Source organism: Cupressus sempervirens, chromosome 3 (assembly GCF_028749045.1).
Source record: "Cupressus sempervirens isolate cs-2001-9-10 chromosome 3, ASM2874904v1, whole genome shotgun sequence".
Lineage (NCBI taxonomy): Eukaryota > Viridiplantae > Streptophyta > Pinopsida > Cupressales > Cupressaceae > Cupressus > Cupressus sempervirens.
In genome coordinates, this window is record NC_143120.1 from 539314009 (window position 1) to 539340973 (window position 26965).

Here is a 26965-nt window from a genome sequence, read left to right on the forward strand (position 1 = left end):
AAACACAACAAACAAAATGAGTAAACAAAGAATACTTGTAAGTAAACAGAGAAAACAAAAAAAATGAGAAGCAACAACGACAAAAACATCTCTGACGAAAAATGTGGAGGAAATCATAGAATCTGAGAATTTTGACACTGATGACAAGATGGAAATGGGGACCTTAGTTCCAACTTGGATGGATATTCTAGGAGAAAAGGGGTGTTGACTGGTAAAGAAAATGTGGAGAGAAGCAAGGATAGAAATACTGACTCGAATGTTGGGTTGGAAGCCCTTGGGGAGGATGAAGAGAAATAGAGTGATCACCTTTCCCACTTGAAGAGGAATGTCAACAAAGAGAAAATAGAGGAGGATATTGGTAAGGAAATTGAGGATAAAGACCTAGCCGTTAAGGACAACAAATAGAGTAAAGAGGAAAAAGAGGAGAGGATGAAGAAGCAGGGTATCAATATGGATATCTAGATCAATACTGTTACGACTACGATTGACTCTTAGATTAGGGTTTTGGTAGATGGTAGGGATGACTCTTAGGAAGCAAAACTATCCTTTCTTCACACTGCTAAGCTTAAAGTGGAGGCTTCCCTTTAGGGCGATTCTTGGTTGTATAATGAAAAAATGGTACTTAAGAAGAAAATGTGGGTTATGCAGAAAGAGTTGGACTTTGAATGCACCATGAAAGCTCACATGGAAATAAAAATAGGTAACATCCCTAAAAAGCTTAAGGAATATGAGCAGGAGCTTCATTACTTAATTAAGGAAAGTGGTCAAAGAATGGAACAGGTCACTTATAGTCTATGTGTTGCAGCAGCCAGTTTGGGTAAGAAGAGTAATGAGGAGATAATGTCTCCTCGTAATGTTGGGATGGAGAGCCCAGGAGATCCTAGTAAGAGAACTAGGCAGAGCATGAGGCAAAAGGTCACTAAGGCTCTTGAGGTTCTTGTTCTTGCTTCGGCTGACATTATCCTGAGTACTGTAAAAGTAGGTAAAGAGGTGGCAAACATCATCAAAGAGGAGTTGTAGGTGTTGGTTGTGGAGCTAGTATGTTGGTTGCTAGTCCGAGCAGTTTTTTTGGTTTTTGTTTTTTGATTCCCAGCTTGTTTAAACTCTAGATTCCAGGTCCTTGTAAAACCTGGCTACTTTTAATGGTTTAAACCTTTGGTTACATGTCCCTGTAAAACCTAGTTTCTTTGTTTAAAACTTTAGGTTTCAGGCCCTTGTAAAACTTGGTGGTGCTTAAATGTTTATCTTCAGTTTTTTGTAAAGGGTTTCAGGTCCCTTCAAAACTTGTTTTCACCTTAATCTAAAAGAACAAAAACATCTTGTCTTTGTATAATGAAAGTGAGTGAGGGTCAAACACAATAAGACATCAAAAACAATCTCATTTCAATTAATTTGGAATGCTCAAGACAAATTGGAATTAAAACAGGTATTTGAGCAATTCCACCTATTTAGATGGATGACCAATCCTAGTTTTTGGGGGTAAATGAGGATACCAAATTCTATTTTTTCTAAATTCCCATTCCTATTTTGCAAGCCTAAACAGTGGATTTGGAATTTGTTTGGAATTCCAAATTCTAATTCCTAGTCAAATCTGCGAGCCAAACGGGCTCCTAGTTACTTAGATCAAGCTTAGATCAATAATGCAAGGGGTACGGATGAGAGGGATCATACCCGGTAGCAGTTGGGGACTATGAATGCCCATCTCCTCTCTACATTTATTAGGAGGTCATATTATTAACAAACAACTTAATTGCAACCCCCATAGAATTGTAGGCACCCGACTGCCTATATTCTGACAGAACTTTTATTGCTTGGGTTGCAACTAAACTATAGTTGTCGTTTAGTTGTCATTGGATGGGTGGAAAGTAAAGGGGATGGGTGGGGGGCTATATTGGGGTTGAGTGAGAGGTATAGTCTAACAACTATATATAGTTTTTGATTAAGGAAAACAAGTTTTGAAGGGTGCCTGAAACCCTTTACAGATCAAATAATTTTCAATAAAGCCTGAGCAAAATAACAACAAACCTTAGTTGAAACAGGTCACTTGAAAAAACAATGTAACTAGGGTAGTCGCATAGACAACACAATGGTCTACTACCACCTAAACAGGTTTTAAATGAGATCCTGAAACCCCATGGTTACAAAAGAAGAACCATGCCAAACTACCAAACAACAGGCCAAAGAGACCAAGGAAACCAAAATCCAAAAAGGGACAGCCTCAAAAAGACTAGATGAGGAGTAGGAAAAGAAAATTGAGCCTCAAGATTTACCTTTAGGTCTTGTCTTTTGAGAATGTAAAGACATATCAAATGATGGAATGGAGGGCTTGAACTTTTCTCCTTTAACTCTTGTCCATCCATCCTCCACCATCCCAACATCCTTTAGCCAAGAAAAGTCATCCACACCACAAACAGCCCCCAAAGCCCACACAACCGGGGAAGAAGTTCTACCACCACACAAAAGAGGGGCAATAGCTCCCCTCGGAGCCATAGCCACAAGAGGAGCAAAAATTGAATCAACATTAGTAGCATCCAAGGGAGGGACAACATTATTGGCCACCTCCGAGGGGGGAAAATTTAAATCATGAGGAGCAGCAAAAAAATCCGCTACTAACGAATCCTGAGAAGAATCACCCAACCCATCCCCAATAGAGGTAGCTTTTTGAATAGTGTAGTGATTATCTAAAACCCCCATCCACCAAGAAGGTGACTTCTTCAATCGAACCTTTCCAGAGGAGCAGTCGATCTTATGGCATTTCCAACATCTAAAAGGAATGCCCTCATAATCAAGAAGCTAAATCCAAGAGCCATTGGGAGAGGCCAACTTAATCATTTTCGGGAACCCCTTAGAGACATCTATCTCCACAAGAATGTGAGCATACATCATCCAAAACACATTGGAGGACGTAATATCAACCAGAAAAAATCCCCACGGGCCTCCCCTATAGCCTCCAGGACTGAATCCAGCCATAAGTGAAGGAGAAGATTAGGCAACCTTACTACAGAGGAATCTTGTTAAAGGATTCAATCGACGGATCAAAATCCACAAACAACTATAGGTAGTTAAGAAGATAGATACTAACAAATAAGAACTAGGATAATGACTCTCTAATGGTAGAGGGGGAATAAGGGAGGGGGAAGAGACCTGACCAATGATTAGCCTGGTTAGTGATTTAGTTGTGACGAGAGAGAACCACTCCTCCCCCTATCTGGTAAATCACCCCTCCCCCCCACAACTCCTTGCATTCTCGATGTTGAGTGGTTTAGAGCAATCCCACTCCAATTATTTCATTCTAATGTTCCCAGTTCTCAGGGCTTGAATCCTGGATAGATAAAAGGGAAAATCTACCTTTTGAAGTTGGATGCCCATGCAATTGGGAAGTTTGTTAACCACTCGATTGGTTGCTCCACACATAGATGGGAATTGGTTCCCATTGATTTATGGAAGGCCACCGAGTCATCTGAACTCCTATAGAATGGTAGGGTCATGCTAGGAATAGCAATAAACCACAAGCTTTTTTGTTAGATGTCATATGGTGGAGTTGATGGATAATCTCCAATCTAGGATGCACCAAAGCTGGATCAATCATAAGGAACCATATACTCGTCATACCCTAGGAATGTGGTTTTTTCGAAGCATCAAACAAATAAAATCTCACTCTAATACGAGGTCGTCTATTTTATTTTCCTTAAACAACCCTTTGCCCTATCATCTATAGTGGCCCTATAGTATAGTAGGGTAAACTAGATTATATATGTAGCATTGATGCCTAGTGGTAGCACTTGGCGAATAACTAATATAGATAGAGCTTTCACCGGCCCGAGGGCCCCCGCTCAAAAACTAGAATTGGGCCCCTACCATCTATAGGGAAAAGTTAAGGACCAATTCAACTATAGAGTATAGGTCTATTGCTTCACTCCGATCAACTAAAGAACTAGAGCTGGTAGGGGCCACCTTTGATCAACAGGGTAGAGAGTACGAGCTAGAGGGGAGGGGATTGACCTCACCTCTATAAGATGGATCAATGACCAACAACTAATGCGGATAGGGTGGATTGATGACCCACCCGAATTCCTTAATCCTACCAACGACTATAGTAGCGATAGGGGCCTGCCCCGATGTAGAGTAGGGCTCGATCAACCCGACTCCATGGGTGGGGGGGCGAAACTAGAGGGTAGTGGAATTATTCATCTTCCATATCATGGTAGGGAATCTAACTAACCCAGATTGAGAGTTGCCCCGATGACCCTCAGATCGAGCCATAGCCATAAGAGTAGGGCTCTATCTCTATGGCCCCCAACCACTTTAAGAACCTGGTTGGGAGTTCAGTAGGGTTCCAACTCTTTGTTTTTGGGAGATCAACTTTTCTCAAATAGGTAGGGGCCCCTACTATCTATAGTAAGACCGAAGAGGAGACTACGGACCGACCTAACCTCAACCCTCTACTCTAGCTAGTTCACTAACTATACTGGGGTGGGGGGCATGTGGGGGGCATGTGTGGGGATAGGTGGGGGGCGCAATATAACCCCTCACCCACCTACCCCCTTTAGCATAGTAGGGGCTTGGCGAATAGTAGGGGTTGGGTGGGAGTTAGCAGTTTTGTTCTTGCCCCTACTATTCTTTCTAAGGGCCCTACTATTCTCCCTAAATAGATTATTCTTGACTATTTAGAAAGGGAGCATGTTATGTATAGAATCTTTTTAGGTGTACAACCCTGGCCCTAGGGTTTCTTATGGCAGTGAAGGTCGTTATTTAATTTGAGCTTCCATCTAAACATCCAGCTCGAACTACTCTACTCTTCAACATAGAACTTCCATCCCATGTCAATAACGTCTAGTGAGCACTATTATCTAACAAATGCTAAATCCAATGTTACCTATTCAACTCCTAGCATGCCTAGATCTAGGTTTAGTTCTTTCCTAGTCTATTTTCATGGGAAATTCAATAGGAAATTTAACCAAAATGTGTGCAAATGATGGTAAACTCATCCTAGATCAATTAAGCATACCCTTAAAAGACCCAGTACAATCCAACAACACCCAAAATGCAAAATAAACCTACAAAAAAGAGTATCTTTAAAATATTTTTTATTTCAAGCTTTAATACATGCTCTCTCTTTTTTTAATGCGAGCTTTCCCATTATATCAAAGGATACATTGAATTAATGCTTATGTTGAAAGGGATAGCTTTTGTTGGAGATGCTAGTGAACAACTATATGAACCTCATTGTTCATCCATAATTTGTTCAATTCTTTTGTTGCATTACTTCCTATTTGTTTGAATTGTTAACGAATATGATGACAGTTGTATAATCGCGGTTATTGGCATGTGTTAGCTTTTATATGATAAACAATTTTTAATTGTAGATGCAATTGGTATTTCAATGTCAGACTGTATAATATGCATTTCCATTAAATTTATTGTAGCGGCTCCATAGGTATTAATTTATTATTATAAGATTTTAAAAGATGACGATTTGTAACCTGTTAAAGTTAGGTACATGATTTTTAAATTCTTTTTGGTATCAATGTGGTTTGAATAGTATTCCATGAAGTCTTCATTCTATCATACCATATCGAATAGTGAATCACTGAACATGAGCCAAAATACATTACTCATTTTTTGTTCTATACAAACTTCAGTCTCATTTGTTTGATGCAATAATGCATTTCCTTTGAAATGGTTTTTGAATTTGTCTTGTGTCTTCCTAATTTTCTTAATGTCATTCTTTATGAGAGATATAACCAAGCTTCCCCACATAAAAATTTCCTTATAAGATGCAAATACTCTACATGTTTATACGTTGAATGAAGCATTTCAATATTGGGATGAGCAGACATGTATTGCATAATATCCACTTCTTTGTGTGCATTTTATTGACACTTTTGGACAAAGTCATGCCACCTCTTCTACTGTCACCTTGTAAGCTTCATATATTGGGGATTTCTCAAGCTTGGTTATGACATGATCCCATATCTTGATTAGATATATTTGAAATATTTAGAATTGGTTATTTTGGTCTCTTGGAAGATAAAGGTTTTTCGTAATGTTAAGAACAAAATTGATTGATTAGGTGTTTTAGGTTAAACCATTGTGTAATTTAAATCAATCCATGAATTGGAATTAGTTAATTGGGAGTCTCATATCACTATACTTATAATAATTTAAAATTGAACTTAGTTGTTTTGCAATACTAGAATGTCTTGGATTACAAAAGTTTAATTAATTTTAATATCAAAATTTATTGACTCGATGTTTCAAATTAAAACATCCCCTTTTCCCATGGCTGGAGGATCGATTTGCTCAACCACCTTCTAGTCTAGATATAACTATAAATTAAATTTACCACAAAATCCTAGAAGCATACAGAGTTTGCACTAGATAATCATTACAAATATAATGATAATTCTATATGATATTAATACATTTATTCAATTTTATAATTATCCCATTTATTAATAATACTATAAGAACAATTGTCTCTTTACACATCCTTTTACAGTGCCTCTTACAATGCTTCTTACTTGTCTTTTGGTACACAAGGCAGGGATTTAGGCTCTTCAGAGCTCTTGTTGTACATTATTATTAGCTTAGTCATTATGACTCTTCAAACATATCACAAATATGTAAACTGAAATTCTTCCTTCAAAATTTTATATGAATTTTATATTGAAACCAATATACTCATTCACTATAGCTAATTACTGTTATAGAATGAATACAATTTGAAGAAGTATTCTAAAGAGAATAAATATTTTTTTTTTAATTACATTTAAAGATAAAAGTATATCTATTGTATTAAATAAATTATAAATTTGTATAGAAAATTCATAATATTTAGAAATTATAGTAAATATTTATTTCTTAATAACTTTTCTTATACATGGCATTATTATTTTTATAAATATAATTTTTGAGGATTATTTTTAAAATTTGTAAACACTCACACTATAAAATCAATTTTAATTAGATGCTTATGCCTTAACTTTAACTAAATTTACTCAAAGAGTAAATAAGAAGATTCAAAACCGGATGGTTTGTCTCTTACTTTGACCCCATGATTTAAACACATATCTCATTATGCTACTATCTCTACCTATCTTTCTATCTATTTTTCTCCTTCCCTCCCCCACCCCCTCTACTTTCATCTCCGCTTCTACTCTAAACTAGCCACACTTTAGGCAAGAACTTTGACAGTCCCTTGTTTCTGAAAGAGAACTAACAAGAAAATATAAAAGGTGACAAAAAGAGGACTCTTAAGTAGTCTGCTAAGAGTTGGAAAGAAAAATGTTAGGTGTTGGACTAAGATTTGAGTAATCTGAAATAATAAACAAGCTATCAATTCCTTCTTAAAGAAATAAATGAGAAGTTGTGAGTTGGTCATAGAGAGTTTTGGTAAACAATGGAGGACATTGCATCTAGTTCCTAAATAATTCCTTGTCAAAAGATGGTTGAATTTTATTAACCAAGGGACCCATCAGCAATCAGAAAATATTGGCTGATGAGTCTTAGGATGTGCACAACTGCCCAATGATATATTTAGCATATACTAAAATTAAAATTTCATACAATCTAAATATAGGATGAAATTTGCAACACTCCATTGATCTCTTTAACGATGTCAATAAATAATTAAGCCGATAGGCTTCACTCCTTGAAAAACTTTATTCAGTTTGTTCAGACATTCTGACAATCAAATGCCGATAAATAGGAAAATGATGCCGATAATTATGAAAGGTATTGGGTTATCCTGAAATCATGGCCTACAAGCACAGTGCAATTCTGCAGGCTAATTTTGGAAATTCCTAGTTTATCAAATTAATCAATTATAAATTTTCCTTTGGCAGCATCTTGGAAACTATAATCTGTCTGCAATTTGTAATGATATGTTTCCAAGCCTCAATCTTCAAGCTTGGGCGGGCTTCCTCTCGCTTTGTACAAGCTAACCTTCCACTAGAGAAGTACTAAGTGCATAGTTTATTCAAGTTGTTTGCATAAAGTTGTTTCAAATTTTGATGGTGTTGAATGGGATGTGTTTGAATCTCTTTACGCTCTCTTTGCCTGAGGCAAATTTCAAACTTGATTTGCGCTCAAATAAAATAATCTTGGGCAACATAGAAGGGATCCTGAACTAGAAATTCTCAGAGTTAAAGTTCATAAACATAGCAAGAAACTAGTCAAGGGATAGCTATCACAAATCAATAGTGAAAGTGACATCGAATGGTTGGATTTGGTGCATTTTCAAAAGCTACTGCAAACGAGATCCCAAGAAGCATCTGTATAAGAATGACTCTATGAAACAACTAAAGCTGGGATGTGAGTCACTGAACTAATTGGATTTCTTGGGCTAATTGTGTCCGGATTACCATCTATGGGCATAGAAAAGATAGTTAAACTGTGATAGAATGGTGTGACCGCTTGAAGATGTATAGAATTAGGTCGTTAGATATAAGTGTGGCATTTAACGTGGAGACCTTTGTGTGTTGTCGTGTATACTTTATTCCACTTAAAATGCCTGAGATCAAGATGCAAAACATGTTTCATGCAATCTAACAATTGCTTTCCACCATAGATTTTACGATTGATGCCTAAAACAAAATAAAATGAAACATTTCACGAATTCAATGGAATTGAAAATATAATTGTTCGCTTTTTATTGGCTAAAACAAAAGTATATGTTTCTAATGCCATTTTCTTTCTTTTATTAAGATGTGATGTATCTCTACTATTTTTACAATGTTTAAAATTACTCAAATGGGTTTAATTTATTTTCCAAGGCATGAATCGAAGACTACCAACACCAATTTGGTTAGGAATATGGACATTGTTCATTGTATCTACTTTGTTTGTTTTGACTTGTTGTACGTGTGGTATATAGTATTCTATTTTTAGTATCTACTTTATTTGTTTTGGCTTTGCTATACAGGTGGTATATAGTATTCTATTTTTCTATGCCTGATAAATTTTAATCAAGTTTTATATGAATGTCTAATATTTTTAAATTACAAAGTATTTTTTTAAATAAAAAAATTAATTTAAGCTTTTATTTTTTCAATTTTTATCTTAATTTTTTTTTGCAATTGATATATTTTTTTTTTTTTTATTTATTATTAACTGTAAAAGTTATAATATCTATATGTCTTAATTTTGATGTTAAATCATATTCTAATGATGTAATTATGTCTTACTCCTAATAGCCAAGTATGCTCAATTTGATACTTTTCAATATAATAATTTTTAATTTTTAATTGATCTTTTATTATTATTATTATTTAAGAGTGTTATTTATTTGTTTTATTTGAACATAAAATATTAGAAAGAGTTGTCTCTATTAATTGATTAAGAAATCATTTAACATTTTAAACATTTAGTGTTTAGTTTAGATTTTTAGAAATATCATTTCGTATAATTATGAATATATTTATTAGGTTTTCTTGAAGAGAGAAATTTTAGAAGAATCAATTTAATAATTGATAAAATGAATTTACTTTGGGTAGATTGAAAGTGATATTAATTTCAATTCTAACAAATATCTTTGATCTGGACTGTGTCATTTAGTAAGTAGTATTACAACAAATTTTCAACGTACTTAGCAATTCACACCACTCATTAATGGGGTCCATATCAATATACTTGCCCAATCTAGCTATTGGCAATTTTGATCTCTCCATGAATGAATTTTTAGAAATGTGTGATGACATTGTAGAACACCTCGGAAATGAGGCCTAAAAGCCACATGTAGAGGCATACCAACTTAAGAGGTTTCAATGGGTTAAGAAAACGATATGTACCATGTTAGATTCCTATTATGATACCCTTAAAGAAAATTGATATGGCATCATTTTAATCTTTACATGACTCTTAATGAAGAAATGGATACATAAGTTTTTGGAGATCGTTTATTACATAAAAGGAAAGCGGTCTAATTATATATCAACTAACTTCAGTAAGAAATTATATCTTTTTGATTAAGATCCAATTTTTTCTCAAGCGAACAATAATATTGCATGGATTGCAAGGTTGTATAAAGATGGGGACCACAAGGAGTTTATTTAACATCATCATACTTGAGCGGATAAGTAAAAACTTTAGGGAGAAAATATGAATTTGGACACAATCAATTTATAAATTTCATCCAGATCATATCATAGGTTTTTGCACTCTATGATGTCCAATGTTTGAGAAGCTATTTTGGTTCAATGTTTTTGACTCGTCGTTGATGATGTCATTGCACCTAATGTAGTCCACTATATATTTAATAGTCACTTTAACAAGAACAACATCTTGGCTTTGGGGAAAATAATCAATATGGCATATTTTAGAAAATATAAGAATAATTCTTGGCCAAAGTATGAACTATGTGCGCACTTGTGTCAAATGTCTTGAGAAGTCAAGTTTCCATATTATAACTATATGCAATATGTTCATTTGAATGAAATTCATTCTAGAAGAGGTATACAATAGATTGCAATTGAACGAAGTCATTGCTTAAATTATCAAGAAATAATCCACAAATAAATTGCTTCATTTCACCAATGTATTTTCAAAATAATTAAATTTTGGACTACAAGAAATTTCCATTTTCAATTATGCAGATAATCAAGTTGTATTATTGTGTTTTTTAAATCACATATTTTGTGTTATAGTGGATGTTACATCAATGTCACATATAATAATTGTAAAGATTAAATTACTCCATCAAATAGTTTACATTCTACAAAAATATTGTTAGAAAATTATCTACATGAAATTCAATGACATCATTAAACATATATAATACTATCGATCTAATCCTTCACCCTTCAAAGGTGCAAATGCTAGTTTAATAATAATCTTAATTATTTTATGAATCAATGAAATCAGGCTCTTTCAGCTTTCGGCAAGTTCACAAATTACAATAACATGAATATAGAAATGAATGTTAGTCACCATGTAAATGAAGGAATTATATATGATGGAAAAGCACCATATGACTGGGTAAGAGCTTGTAAAGCTGCCGTCTCCGGAACCATTCCAAATTGAGAAATTCCAAGCTCACTGGCATGAATGCCCCCTGCAACTAATACTGATTGCATACCTGAATTATTTGCACCCAACATGTCATGATGAAGGGAATCTCCAACCGCAATACATTCTGCAGCATCTACCCCCGTCAATTCCTTGGCCGCTTCATAGATGACCTGTCAGCATTATTAAAGTTTTAGTAGAGTTAAAAGTCTCTGTGTGCGTGAAGCTTCCATTTTATATACACAAATTCAGACATCTAGAGTCCAACATAGTAAACAGTGACCCACGGGAAAGAAGTTCCAAAGTTAATGCCTATGGTGCACTTTGACGAAATTTGATTCACTTTCATAAAACCATCACAGCCTTTAATGCTGAGTAGGTTATCCATGGTATTTGATCTCTTGACAATCCTAGTCTTAAAGAAAAAGCCATCAACCTTGAACCAATTTATCTGGTATCAACTATAAAATTTCTTATTTGCTCCATCCCTGAATAAGTGCAATTTATATCCACATCCTGACCACCAATTGCTCTTCGTTGAAGAAAGCGCTTAGGATTGACAAGCAAGCCCATTAAGACTATAAGTTGAACAAGTTCATTATCATTAATTTATTAACGAAACCTTCTGAGTGCCGCGTTAATGCAAACCAGCCACCTTATGGACATTATCCTCGGACAACAAATAAAATGCCAATGAACCCAAACACAACCATTATAAACGCACAGCAAAAAGCTCATTAAGTCATGCACAAGACTTTGCCACCATAACCGATGGATATGCAGAATGAACAATGATAAATATAATTAGCTATTTGTTTATGGGTAGTTGTTAGGTTTCAGTTATATTCCTGTATCTATATGTATGGAAATATATTATGAAAATAAATAGGGAATGAATGCAATGAATATTTTTAAGTTTGTTACATTTCTCCTCTTGTAAATTATGTATTTATTTCAGCTTTATTGTAGCATTCATATTCCTTCAATTTGTCTCAGACCTTAGGTCGAAAGGTCCTGTAGAGGACTGAAGATCAAATCTGGAAGGCAGGAATTCATGTGGAATTTCATGGAAGAGTTGATTAAATTTGAAAATGCCTAAGATCTCCATGACATGTGCAGGATTGATAAGAGAGTTTCTGGGTTTTGATTAACAGATAGAGAGTGAGCCAGTGAGCAATAAAAGTCTTTGAAGAAAATAAGTTACTGTTGAATTTTACCACAGCCCCGTGCATAATAGGAGAAGAAGCTATTGTTTTTACATTAAAAATTTGTTGCCACTGATCTGTTGCTAAGACTGCACAACTTCAGGAGAGGTGGTTGTATTTGGCGTTGGCAGAGGAGTCACTGGGATAAATTTAGAATAATTTATTGAAAACAGACATTTGTTGGTTGCGTGGAAAATTGAGAGTGCGGATATGAGAAAAGGGAGCAGACTAAAATTCAAACTGATCATTGTTTAAAGAAAAAAGTCCGGTTGTACAATAGCCAGCCGAATTTTTGGAAAGGTGAGTAGAAATGTATAACCAGACAATTAAATAAAAGGTGGAGCCACCGGTCAGCAAAGAGTGAATTTTCAGATAAGTATTTTTAAAAAAAATCTTTCAATGAAATTCAAATAATCATAAAAAAGGGGGAAATTGTTAATTTTATGATAATAGATGGTTTATAAAACTAATAACTTGTTGATAAAAAATTAAAACTTGCAAGAGGAGATTCCTGTTTATAGATGTTTGTTTTGTGAGACACTAAAGATTGGTATCAGAGAAATTACAAAAGAAACTAGACTGTGATAAAAAGAAGTTCAGAAGGAAATGGTGAAGGTGAATTGGCTCTTTTTTTTAAAGAGAATTGTTTTATTTCAGAATCTGTTTACAGGAAGAACCTGATAGCAAAGAGTCTGAGGAGGTGAATGTGTTGTTGAAAGATCTGTTAAATGACGTGATAAAGGAAATCCAAACAAGGTTGAAATCTTAATAGAATCTCGTGAATAAGGTGAGTTGAAAGTGTTTGTTTTTAATCGGTAAGATTGGTAAAAGGGTGAAAAAAAGATGATAAAATTTTTATTTGTGAGATGGATGTTTTAAAAAGAGATTTAATATAAGTTAAAGAAAATACAGTTCAGAAATGATATCGAATATCAAAGAGAGGACAAAAAATAATCGTAAGACAATAAGAAAATGAAAACCAATGAAAGATTAGAAGCCAGAATAAAAACCATTTGATGAGGTTAAGGAAAAGAATAATGATTTGGAAGAAAAAAGAGATTATAAAAGGAAAGTTTAAATATGAAAGAAAAAAAAGATCATTTGATAGCATGCAATGAATGTCTCTGATCAGAACCATTAGTTTATGATGTTTCATGTAGCACAGAACGTTTATGTTCTTTATTTGGTTGGTGTTATTTTGCAGAAGTTGTTTGTGAGCAAGGTGATAATACACTTGAGTCACAAATCTTCTTAGATCTAATGATAATGTATTTCATTATGCAAGTAGTCCTAGTTGTTGTAAAGACATAGTTGATTTGAAAATCGTGAAAAGAATGAGATACGAAGGTCATGGATTAGGACATCATGAATAGACAATGAGAGAGCCAATTGAGCTAACAATGAGGTCAAAGTATGAAGGCCTAGGTTATGTCAGAGACGAAAGAATAAATTTATAAATAATAATGCTACAAATGTTACAAATTCCACAAATAATTCAAGACTATGCAAAGCTCTCATTGGAAAAAGAAAGGGCATAGAAATGACAAGAGTTCGGACTTAATCTCTATACGCTATGTGGATTGACAAATCATTATGAAAATATGTTGGAACAAGGAATTGAACAACATATCTATGTCAGGATATATGAAATGGATTGTGGATGGAGTTATGGATGGATTTGGCACAAGATAAAGGGTGTGGTCAAAAAGTTATTCAAACATAAATGGTCCTGTATGAAAAAGAAATCATTGTCTTGCTAAATGTCTACAAAAAGTTAAGCTGGAGGAAGCAATTTTCATAATTTTTTTTGATAATGTTGATGCAGTTGTTATTCCAAAGGGGTTGTTTATTGGCATGTGGATAAATTATTCCAATGGAAATTTTACGGTGACAATTGACACAATAACCTTGCTAGTTTTTTTGTTTTGTGGGTTATAGCTTTGGACATTCTTTAGTCCTCAATATTGTAGATTTGTGGGATGAAGAGAATTAGATTGCAAGTTTAGAGTTTTGGAAATCGTAGATAGAGAAGAGATGGCCATGTATGGTCATGATTGGAGTGAGCACCACAAGAGTAGCTCCCAATGTGATTGCATTGATAATTGGAGGATGTAGATTCCTAGATTTTAGGAGATGGCAAAGGAAATGCCCTAAGGCAAGATAGTGCTGCAGCACATGTTTTTGAGATTTTCTTAAAAATGTTCATTATGAGGGAGAAAGGATAGACTAATGACCATTTTTTTAATCAATGTTCATTATGGAGGGAATGAAAGATAATAAACATTGATTAATATATTTAGTTATTAGTTTATAGGTGATGGGAGATTTTCTTATATTCTTAAAGCTAAATAAGCTGAAATATGTGATGAGAATAAAACAATGCAATACCTTTTAAGACTGGTATGTTATCTGTATTGTGTTTTATGTATTTTCCAGCTTTATTACTATTTTGTCTAGTCCTTCAACATCCACCGTGAGGTATGTCACATTGCTCATGAATGCATCCACCCACCAAATGTAAGTGCCCGCCAATACACAAATATAACACCAGCCCACGAAGGCCCACTTAATAACGTCCAAGGCTGAGCACAACTCACCCACTAATGCATCATTTTGTCTTTGACAAGAAGGAAAGAGAGCAAGTTCACTTGAATTCCACATCATTGCCAATGGATACCATAATTTTTATAAACAAGCACAAAAACAAAACCTACCTTGCTAAGCCCAATATTCTATTGATCTAACAATGACACTACTATAGCCTGCAGATGTAGAAACCCTTTGATATCACAAACCAATTTTACTATTTCAAAGCATATGACTGCATACGGGCCATATTTAATAGCAATTTCAGAATTCAAATTTCAATGAAAAATCTACAGATGACTTATGATGCAAGTATAAATGTAACTCTTATCAGACAGGTGGATAGGTATAAGATATCGCATGGTTCTTGATTTTCTAGTGGCTTCAAATGGTGAGATAATATTTGGTAAAGTTAAATAATGCCCAATTGAATTTAATAAATAATATTAAAATAAAACTAATAATAAATAAACAAATATTAAATATACCATTTATTGTTATACTATATCAATTGATAAAACCTGAAAATATTAAATAAAATAAAGCTATTATTAAATATCTAATATTTAATTATAATAATCAAATTATAAATCTATTAAATGATCTTCCATACCCTAGATATTATAATGCATGGCAATCTTCATTATCCATCACCCGATTCCTAAGTTTTCACAATAATATTAATAACTAGCAATCGCACCTTAAAGTGCAATGAGTACGCCGAAGAGATATTAAAAGACAATGAGAGAATAAATATCTCTGTTTTAAAGATGGTCATGCTCCATTGCTATAAATCAAAATCTTAAAGTTTATAAGAAACAATAAACTATAACCCTAATCCTAATTAAAATTGTAACCTTAATAATAATAGTAACGATGTAGTCCTCTATTCTAAACATTATTATAACTATAGTGTAAAACTAAACACTTAGTGCAGTTGTATGCCTAATATAAACCTTAAAACAATCATGATTAAAACCTTAAACCCAAATATTATCATAATAATAATGGGCATATGCACCGAGTTGTGGTGCCAAAAAGGTGACAAGGAAATTTTTTTTTCCTATTTTAAAAAGCGTGTACGCGCTTTAAAAAAATAAAAAGTATATATGATGGGCTGAAAACCCGCAGCCCATCATTTTCATCAGCATTTTCTTCTACTCCTACAGCGAGCAGCGCGTACGCGAGTTGAAGACTCAACATTTGCACCACCATTTGCCAAAATGCCTCCTCGTCGACGAAATCCAAGACCACAAGCATACCCACGGCGACGCCGTAAGTGATATAAACCTAACTTTGCATTGTTTGATATATTTTTCATATTGTTTTGTAAGTTTTTTATATTCTTTTGTAGGGTTTTTACAAATTTCATTTAGATTTGTTTATTTATTTGAATTTCAATTGATTTTTTATCAGGAAATGTTCATAATCAACCAAAAAATCCACAAGAACATCAAAACCCTCAAGAACCCCAAAACCAAAACCCTCCTCAAGAAGAAGAACAAATTCCACAACCCGAACCAATTGCAAGACCTCCACCAGGCACACAAAAAAATATAAGAAATGAAATAGAGGCAAAACTGAATTAGAAGGAATCATTGCTTGGTTAACAGAATCCGGACAAACCAATCCAATGAGGGCTCAATTGGCATCATCCCTCGAATCCATTAACACTCAGATAGCCTCAGTTAGTGGTCAATTAGATATTTGGCGGGCTAAGAGGGATGAACAAAAAAGATTTTATGCAAATAAATTGTCATATGAAGATGTTAGAAAAAAGGAAATACCAAAAGGTAGTATATGTGCATTATTTAGAAAACCCGGTGAGCAAAATACTGTTAGAGAGGGTACTAAACAACTCCCCACCCATTGGTGCATACATGATGCTATTAGAAATAATTTTTGGGATAGATGGTGGATGGTTTTTGATGCCCCTCCTTGCAACAATCACGAGGTCCCCATGTATTTTTTGAAGAAATTATATTGTGAGTTTGTCCTTGGGGAGATCCCCAATTATTTTGATATGTTAGACTCCCAGGGTAGAGGTGGGGGGTCATCATTTGAGAGGCCAGGAGCACGTCGTGACCCTAATGTAGTTAGGGCAGCCGTGGTCCATCCACAGCGTGAGCATGTGATTATTCCTTCAGTTGTGAAGGAAAATGTAGAGGCCAGCACTCTAGGGACCATTAATGCTTTGACACAGACCCTCATCCATTCCACGAGCCCATTAGTTGAGGGGGAGCCTTCTATATGTCGTGGTCACATGTGCACTTCATGCGGATCCCTATGCACATTTGGCACTCATGTCGGAGAATGGTGTAGATGATGGGCTTGTCACCGATCAGTTCCTGAACGAGACATTTGGCATTGACACACAAGTAAATTACTAATTTGATCACATTTCATACGTATAGTGAATGATTAATTAATTAGGATTTATTGACATTGTTCAAAATTTAGGGTCAAAGTGTTCCTGGGTCTAGCAGCGATCCTCCAGGCCCATTTTTTGTCCCTTCGACGAGTCCTGAGGTATGTATCAATTTAATCATTTTAATTAATACATATATTTATTACGTAATCATATTAAGGATTGACCAAAAAAAATATGCATGTGCATCAGTTCTCCACAGGACCCTCAACCTTTACCACAGACGCAGAGCAGAGACATCATACGAGCTTCACACAGGTACAATTGTTTCATGTTAATTTAATTCATTTGATTATATTTATTCCATGTTTCATGTTAGATATAACGTGTATTGTATGACATGCAACTCATGATGTCGGACACACCTCCTCATATGCGATAGTCTGTTGATAGTGGAGTGGCCGCAGCTGTGGCTAGCTCACAGCCACTGACGGAGATATGAAAGAATTTTCTTCGTTTTAGTTGTTGTTTATAATAGTTAATCTCAAAATTTCTAATGTTATTTATAAGTGATTATATTTATTGAATTGTTGTAGGGTCTTGTCACGCCTGATCGTCCACGAGCATTTGAGGTGGACTTACAGAGTGACTATTTGTTGGCGGTAAGAAAATAATTGATTTTGTGAGTACATATATTTGATTTCAACGTATAATAAATATTGATTCATATCTACTTTCTTTGTATCAGTTGGACTTGGAGAAGAGCCTCAACAAGAGGTCAAGTGAGCGTGTCAGGAGGGCCCCGTCATCTCCACTGTCTCCCTCCACATGACAACAGAGGACGTCGAGATATTTGATACATATATATAGAGACTTGTTTCCTTCCCCATGTATATATATATAGTCATCTGAGAGACATATTCAATACACATTTGATGTACATATGACATTCTATATTTGATGTATGACATATTTGATGTATGACATTATTGGTAAATATATGATATGTTTGTTCATATACAACATTATTGGTTATCATAATATATTATGTGTTTGTTAATGTATATGACATTATTGGTTATCATTTTATATTATATGTTTGTTCATGTATGACGTTAAATTAGATATGTTCGTGTATGACATTAAATTAGATATGTGCATGTATGAAATTAAATTCAATTGCTAGAGAGTTGCCATTATGTCTACCAACTAGTAGATGTTCCTTTTTGCTTTATTAGTATTTCTCAAAAACTGCAAAGAAGTTGTTTCTGGTGAATAGTTGTAAACAATTGTGATCATCAACTTCATGTACTCATGGCTTTGGCTGCGAACACTTGTAACTTTGGCTATAAGCATCCATGGCTTTGGCTATGTGCACTAGTGGCTTTGGCTATGAGCATTTATGGCTTTGGTTGTAGGCACAATATAGCCTTGGCTATAGGTTGTCTTTCTTGCTGCATGTCGAAGTTACCTTCAAGAATATCATTAGTTTAAGATCATTACAATTAAAATACTATGACATAATACCTTGGAAATAATAGTCTTTAACCCATTACTTTATTTGTTAAAACATCATGTAGTATCTACTGTAGTCCTTCTACTCAAATATGTTTTCAAAAATACTTAGTATGGCAAAGAAATGTCTATGGAAAGCTTGTCAAATAGGATATTGAAGAACTAAATGTGGATAGTCATTAGTACCCATCAATAAGAACACGGACATCTTTCTCAAGCAAGCCATATGACATTAGCAAGTAATTTATAAATTTCCTTTGCAAATAACTAGAAGATGCTATGAATCTTAATACAGAGTTAATCACGAACTCATTATTCCATCCAAGAAGCATATATCACCCTAAGCCAATTAATCGACAGGATAATAATTAATTCAATTTCAACAAAATTTTGACTATAACAAATAATTGGCATTGACCTATAATATTTAATTCATTAAAAAATAATCTCCACATACGATTAACTTTTCTTTGACAAATACGCTTGCTAATCTTGTCAGGCATTGATTTCAAAATGTTACTATCAATATCAATCAAATATTTTGGTCTTCTAAAACGAATTCTAGAAGGTGTTATAATCTCTTCAATTCTCTCAACATTTTGAACATCAACATAAGGCTGAGTGTATTGCGTACCTTGAACGGAAGATGATGTGCCTTGGCAATAAGATGCAAAAGATGGAATATCACCTACTTGATGTGTTGATGTTGTGCCTTCAACATGACATGATGGAGTGTGTCTATCATCGGATCTACAAATCGGTGTCTCTTCAACATGAGAGGACGATATGACTTCAACATTGGAAGATGGTGTAGCGGACGATATGACTCCAACATTAGAAGATGGTGTAGCTTCACAATTCAATTGTCTTCTTGAGCGTAACAGTCTCATTCGTTTTCTTTGTCTTTCCAATTCTTCCTCTTTGTTTCTTGGTACCGGTGGTTCTTGATCCTCTTCGAAAGTCAATTCTTCATTATTGCTTTGCAATTTTCTTTGCTCACGTAGTAATTTCATTTTATCTCTTTTAATTGCCAAATCTCTCTCCCTATCTTCATTTGTTTGATTTTTTGGTTTCTTCCTTGGCATGATGATGATTTCTACATGTCAAATTATTCAAACATTTGAATTACTTAAAATGTATAAATTACAAATTATTCAAATACATATAAAAATTATAATTATTTGAATGAATACACAATATATATATATAAAACGACTTGTCAAATTTCTAACCATTTCGAAATAACATTTCATTGAAACATACAAATTTCAATGAATTCACTATATATTAAACAACATGTCAAATTATAATCAAATTTGTATCTATATATCAACAAACAATATTTAAAATAGATTGCACTAACCTTTTCTATACAAGGAATATTCAAAAAGTCTTCAAATCATGTATCCAATGATTGAATTTGGTGTTTGCTAGCTTCCAAAAGTGTTTGCCACCTTGAAATAGTGTTTGTTAGCTTGAAATAGTGTTTGCCACCTTGAAAGAGTGTTTGTTGTGTTGAAACCCGCGATTTCTGTTGGGATAACAGAGTGCAGAACAGAATAAAAGCAGAGAATGAATGAAACGGGCCCCAAAGTTGCTTTTTGACTGTTTTTAGGTGATTTCACATAGTGCGTACGCACTATGTGAGAACACATCACTCTCCACCCTCCCTACTCTCTCTCTCTCTCTCTCTCTCCCTACTCTCTCTCTCTTCCTACTCTCTCTCCCCTCTCCCATCCCCTACACACTCTCTCTCTCCCCTCTCCCATCCTTTACTCTCTCTCGCTCTCCCTCTCCCACCGCCTACTCTCTCTATCTCTCTCTCTCTCTCTCCTCTCCCATCCCCTACTCTTTAGATCTCTCACACACACTCCCATCCTCCCTCTCCCACTTCTTACTCTCTCTCTCTCTCTCTCCCTCCCCCATCTCCCTACTCTCTCACACTCTCACATCTGCTACTCTCTCTCTCCCATCCCCTACTCTCTCTCACACACTCTCTCCTATCCCCTACTCTCACTCTCTCTCTCTCTCTCTGCCACCTCCTACTCTCTCTCACACTATCTCCCATCCCCTACTCTCTCTTACACACACTCCCATCTGCCCCTCTCTCCCATCCGCTACTCTCTCTCTCTTGGGCTCTCTCTCTCTCTCTCTCTCTCCCCTCTCCCACCACCTACTATCTCTCTCTCTCTCCCTCTCTACTCTCTCTCTCCTGTCCCCTACTCTTTCTCTCTCCAATCCCCAACTCTCTCTCACACTCTCTCTCATCCTTTCACTCTGTCTCTCTCATCTCGTACTCTCTCTCTCTCTGCCACCTCCTACTCTCTCTCACACTCTTTCCCATCCTTTCACTTTGTCTCTCCCATCTCGTACTCTCTCTTTGCCACCCCCTACTCTCTCTCACACACACTCTCTCCCATCCCCTACTCTCTCTCTCTCTCATAGACACAAACACACACACTCCCATCCCCCCTCTCTCTTCTCTCCCATCCCCTACTCTCTAGATTTGCCACATGCACTCCTATCCCCCTCTCTCTATCTCCCTCTCCCTACTCTCTCACACTCTCTCCCATCCCCTACTCTCTCTCTCTCTCACTCTCTCTCTCTCCCCCATCCCATTCTCTCTCTCTCTCTGCCACCTCCTACTCTCTCTCACACTCTCTCCCATCCCCTACTCTCTCTTACACTCCCATCCGCCCCTCTCTCCCATCTGCTACTCTCTCTCTCTCTCTCTCTCTCTCTCTCTCTCTCTCTCTCTCGGGCTACTCTCTCTCTCCCCTCTCCCATCCCTTACTCTCTAGATCGCTCACACGCACTCCCATCCCTCTCTCTCCTCCTCTCCCACTCCCTCTCCCACCACCTACTATCTCTCTCTCTCTCTCAAGTTCTCTCTCTCCCTCTCTACTCTCTCTCTCTCTCTCCCATCCCCTACTCTTACTCTCTCTCTCTCTCTCTCTCCAATCCCCAACTCTCTCTCACACTCTCTCCCATCCCCTACTCTCTTTGACACTCTCTCTCATCCTTTCACTCTGTCTCTCTCATCTCGTACTCTCTCTCTCTGCCACCTCCTACTCTCTCTCACACTCTTTCCCATCCTTTCACTCTATCTCTCCCATCTCATACTCTCTCTTTGCCACCCCCTACTCTCTCTCACACTCTCTCCTATCCCCTACTCTCTCTCTTTCACAAAAAAACACACACACACACTCCCATCCCCCCTCTCTCTTCTCTCCCATCCCCTACTCTCTAGATTTGTCACACACACTCCCATCCCTCTCTCTCCTCCTCTCCCACTCCCTCTCCCAGGTCACCTACTATCTCTCCCTCTCTACTCTCTCTCTCCCATCCCCTACTCTTACTCTCTCTCTCTCTCTCTCTCTCTCTCTCTCTCTCTCTCTCTCTCCATTCCCAACTCTCTCTCACACTCTCTCCCATCCCCTACTCTCTCTCACACTCTCTCCCATCCTTTCACTCTGTCTCTCCCATCCCGTACTCTCTCTCTCTCTCTCTGCCACCCCCTACTCTCTCTCTCACTCTCTCCCATCCTTTCACTCTATCTCTCCCATCCTTTCACTCTGTCTCTCCCATCCCGTACTCTCTCTTTGCCACCCCCTACTCTCTCTCACACTCTCACACTCTCTCCCATCCCCTACTCTCTCTCTTTCACAGACACACACACTCTTATCCCCCTACTCTCTACATCTGTCACGCACACTCCCATCCCCCCTATCTCTCTCCCTCTCCCTCTCCTATCGCCTACTAGATCTCTCTCTCTCTCAAGTTCTCTCTCTCTCTCCCATCCCATCCCTTACTCTCACTCTCTCTCTCTCCCATCCCCTACTCTCTCTCACACTCCCATCCCCTAATCTCACTCTCTCTCTCCCATCCCATACGAGCTCTCTCCACCACCACCTACTCTCTCTCACACTCTCACACTCTCTCCCATCCCCTACTCTATCTCTCTTACACACATTCCCATTCCCCCCCTCTCTCTCTCCCTCTCCCACTCCCTCTCCCACTGCCTACTTTCTCTCCCCCATCCCCTACTCTCTCTCTTTCATAGACACACACTCCCATCCCCCCCCTCTCTCTCTCTCCTCTCCCATCCCCTACTCTCTAGATTTGTCACACACACTCCCATCCCCCCTCTCTCTCCCTCTCCCACTCCCTCTTGCACCACCTACTATCTCTCTCTCTCTCTCAAGTACTCTCTTTCCCTCTTTATTTTCTCTCTCCCATCCCCTACTCTCACTCTCTCTCTTCCATCCCCCACTCTCTCTCACACTCTCTCCCATCCCCTACTCTCTCTCTCTCTCTCACTCTCACCCCCATCCTGTACAAGCTCTCTCTACCACCCCCTACTCTCTCTCAAAATCTCACACTCTTTCCCATCCCCTACTCTATCTCTCTTATACACATTCCCATTCCCCCCCTCTCTCTCTCTCTCTCTCACTCCCTCTCCCATTGCCTACTCTCTCCCATCCCCAACTCTATCTCTCTTACACACTTCCATTCCCCCTCTCTCTCTCCCTCCCACTCCCTCTCCCATCGCCTACTATCTCTCTCTCTCTCTCTCTCTCTCTCTCTCTCACTCTCTCCCTCTCTCTCCTATCTCCTACTCTCACTCTCTCTCTTTGCCACCCCTACTCTCTCTCACACTCTCTCCCATCCCCTACTTTCTCTCTTACACACACTTCCATCCCCCCTCTCTCTCCCTCTCCCACTCCCTCTGCCATCGCCTAATCTCTTTCTCTTCCATCCACCCTCTCTCTCCCTCTCCCACTCCCTCTGTCATTGCCTACTCTCTTTCTATCCCATCCCCTACTCTCTCTATCTCTCTCTCCCCTCTCTCATTCCCTACTCTCTCTCTTTCACACACACCCATCCCCCCTCTCTCCTCTCCCATCCTCTACTTTTTCTCTCACTCACTCTCCCTCTCCCACTGCCTACTCTCACTCTCACTCTCTCCCTCTCTACTCTCTCTCTGCTACCCCCTACCCTCTCTCACATTTTCACACTCTCTCTCTTTCTCTCTTACACACATTTCCATCCCCCCTCTCTCTCTCCCTCTCCCACTCCCTCTCTCATCGCCTACTCTCTCTTCCATCCCCTACTCTCTCTCAAGCTACTCTATCTTCCCCCTCTCCCATTCCTTACTCTCTCTCTTTCACACACATGCACTCCCATCCTCCTCTCTCTCGCTCTTCCTCTCCCACTCCGTCTCCCACCACCTACTCTCTCTCTCCCCCATCCCCTACTCTCAATCTCTCTCTCCCAACTTGTACTCTCTCTCACACTTCCTCTCTCTCCCATCCCCTACTTTCAATCTCTCTCCCCCATCCCGTACTCTCTCTTTGCCACCTCTACTCTCTCTCTCACACTTCCTCTCTCTTGCATCTTGTACTCTCTTTGCCACCCCTACTCTCTCACATTTCCTCTATCTCCCATCCTATACTCTCTCTGCCACCCCTACTCTTTCTCACTTCCTCTCTCCCCTCTCCCATCCCCTACTTTCTCTCTATCTCTCTCACACACACAAATAGCCATTCCCTCGCCCCACCCCCCTAGCTCTCTCTTGGTTTTGGTTTGCAATTTAGGTCTCAATAGTGCGTGCGCACTACCTCAAATTCAATAGCGTTTTAATAGCGCGCGCGCTATAGGGCGCACACACTATTCAAAGCTTTGCATTAAAACCAAGCCTAAGGCTTGGTTTTGCTTTGGAGATCCAACCCAAAGGTTTGGAGTTTATAAACAGGTCTGAGACGTGTTTTCCAGCAAACATACAAAAAATGATTGATTTTTCTTGTGTGCTCCCCTTCAAGATTCCTCATGGTTGGGTATCGATAAGATCAGGTTACATAACATTATAGGTCTCTGTGTTAGCTATCTAACCATATAATTTATTTTTAATTTGAACTATTTTAAGTCTTGCATCTATAATTTCTTTTGAATGTATGTTCATTTTTTGTCAAAAACCACCATGTACTAATTGGGCTATAGATTTTAGCTCATTCATCGAATTTTGTAACAACTTAGATTTTTAGAAACTAGACTCCATTCTACACACTTTGAAAAAAAGAAGTTTTGATTTTAGATTAGTTTTATCATTTCTAAGGGGAGCACATAGATATTTCACGTTTTTGGGATGGGTCTAATTAAAAAATTCATTAAAAAAATACACATTATAAAATTACCCGAAAAATCTGGGATAAATGACTTAGTGTTAAGTAACTTTTGACTGAAGCGATTAAAGAATTTAAAAAAAAAAGTTAAAAGTTTAGGGGGGCCACACTTTGTACTATGTTATGTTTTTTTGGAATAAACAGTACCACTTTCTGTGGCCCCCTTTTTTGAGAACCTAAAACTAAAACATTTTGAAAAAAAATTAGTAAATAAGAAACTAGATTCAAAGGACTACAACTTTTGTTTTTGTCATATCTTAAAATTTTGAGCGTAACTATCTTCAAATTCTTGTTGAAGTCCAGAATTTGCTGATTTCAGGAAAAAGGTGTCCACTTATACCCCCCTTTTGGCACCACAACTTTGTGCACTTACCCTAATCACAAACCTTTTTAATATTTATTGAAATAGAAATAATAATAATGTTTTAGATTAAGGTAAAAGCAAGTTTTGAAGGGGCCCGGAAACCCTTTACATCTAAGAGAAAGATAAACCAATAAGCACGACCAGGTTAAAAAGAAACCTGAAACCAACAAAACAACTAAACCAGGTTAAACAGGGACCTGAGACCAACAGATGTGACCAGAAAAAAGAACCAAAACAGTACTGGAACCTGGAAGGTCAACAGACTGGAATAGCAACCTGAAAAACCTCCCAGACTAGAAACCAATGAACCAGAAAAGCAACCAGTTCACCAACACAAAAAATCGGTCAACATAAGGAAACAATAGATTTTCCTTTTGATATAAATTTTCCCTTACTCGACCGAAGGACCCTATCTAAAGGGGGGGCAGAAGAAAAAGACTTCTTCTTCCGCTTAACCGCGATCCAACCGTCCTCAATCTTCCCAGCCTCAGCAACCCACACCTCAGAAGACAAAGACCCAAGGAACCCAGGGGATGCAAAAGCTGCACCAACCTCCGTGAGAGAATCAGAAGACGCCTGACCCCTAGGAGGGGCATCCAAACCAGGGGAAGAGACCAAAGCATCCACCTCCACCACCGGCTCGGACAGAACGCAATCCTCAGCCACAAAATCCTTAGAAGCATCCAAGGAAAGATCCACCAGAGCATCCTCCTCAGTCACCAGCACGGATCTAGCCTCAGCCTCAGAATCATCAGGAGCAACCAAGGAATGTTTCACCGTGCAGTGCTCAGAGTAGGCCTTTGACCACCAAGAAGGTGGTCACCTAGGTTTGGATTTCCCAGCAGCACAACGAGCAACAATATGACCCGTCAAGTGGCATATCCTGCAACGAAAAGGGACACCCTCATAATCCAACAATTGTGTCCAAGAACCCCTTGGGGAATCCAAACAAATCGCTTCAGGAAGGCCCTTAGAGACAACCAAGTCAACAAGAAAGCGAGCATAGGTCGAGTGGAGAATATCCGAAGTATCAGCATCCACATATAAGAAATCCCCAATAGCATTCCCAATAGTTTCAAAAATCGAATCTTGCCAAAGATGTAACGGAAGATTAGGGAGATGGACCCAGGTAGGGATCTTATTTAAGGATTCTGAGAGAGGATCAAAATCCATGTGCCATGGTTTGGCCATGAGAGGAAATCTGCCCTGCCAAGAGAAATTATTGTGACACAAAATAATTTTTCTGTCAATGGTGCATTGAAATTTAACAATAAAAAAACCCCTAGCACACAGGAAGATGTGGGCTTTTTTACTTATCAGTGGCAACCAATTCTTGGAGATCCAGCCATGTAAATTGGCAAGAGAGGGCCAGTAGCCGCGGAAGCGAAAAATGGCAGCAAGAGAGGAAAGGTCTTTAGCCGCATGGAAAATGTCTTCAACTGAATCAGGATCTAAATAAACCCTGATAGGCTTTAAAGCACTAATAGTCGAAAAGTAAGAGGGATCAGAAGAGATGGAAGCATCATGTAGGCCGGCTTCAAAGGCAGCCACGTCCGCAAAAGACCTACCTCCAGAGCCAGGAGACCCTAGACGAGAAGCAGGCAACTCTAAGGCCGAACGAGGGGCAGGCGAAGCCCTTCCCCCACCCGCAGAAGCAGCCAAACAACATCCGCCCTTAACCGCACCACCACCCAGACGCCAGTTGGGGTCAGAGACCGCAGCGGGGGAAACATGCGCA

General features: G+C 37.7%; 1 pseudogene across 1 annotated transcript in view; it reads right to left on the bottom strand.

Moving 5' to 3' along the window:
- Positions 1 to 10821: 10821 nt before the first annotated feature.
- Positions 10822 to 26965, bottom strand: part of LOC149567545 (uncharacterized) — a 172399-nt pseudogene continuing 156255 nt past the window's right edge. The window contains exon 8 of the transcript XR_016362437.1: positions 10822 to 11180. The product of XR_016362437.1 is annotated as an uncharacterized LOC149567545 (transcript). The remainder of the gene's footprint in view (positions 11181 to 26965) is intronic.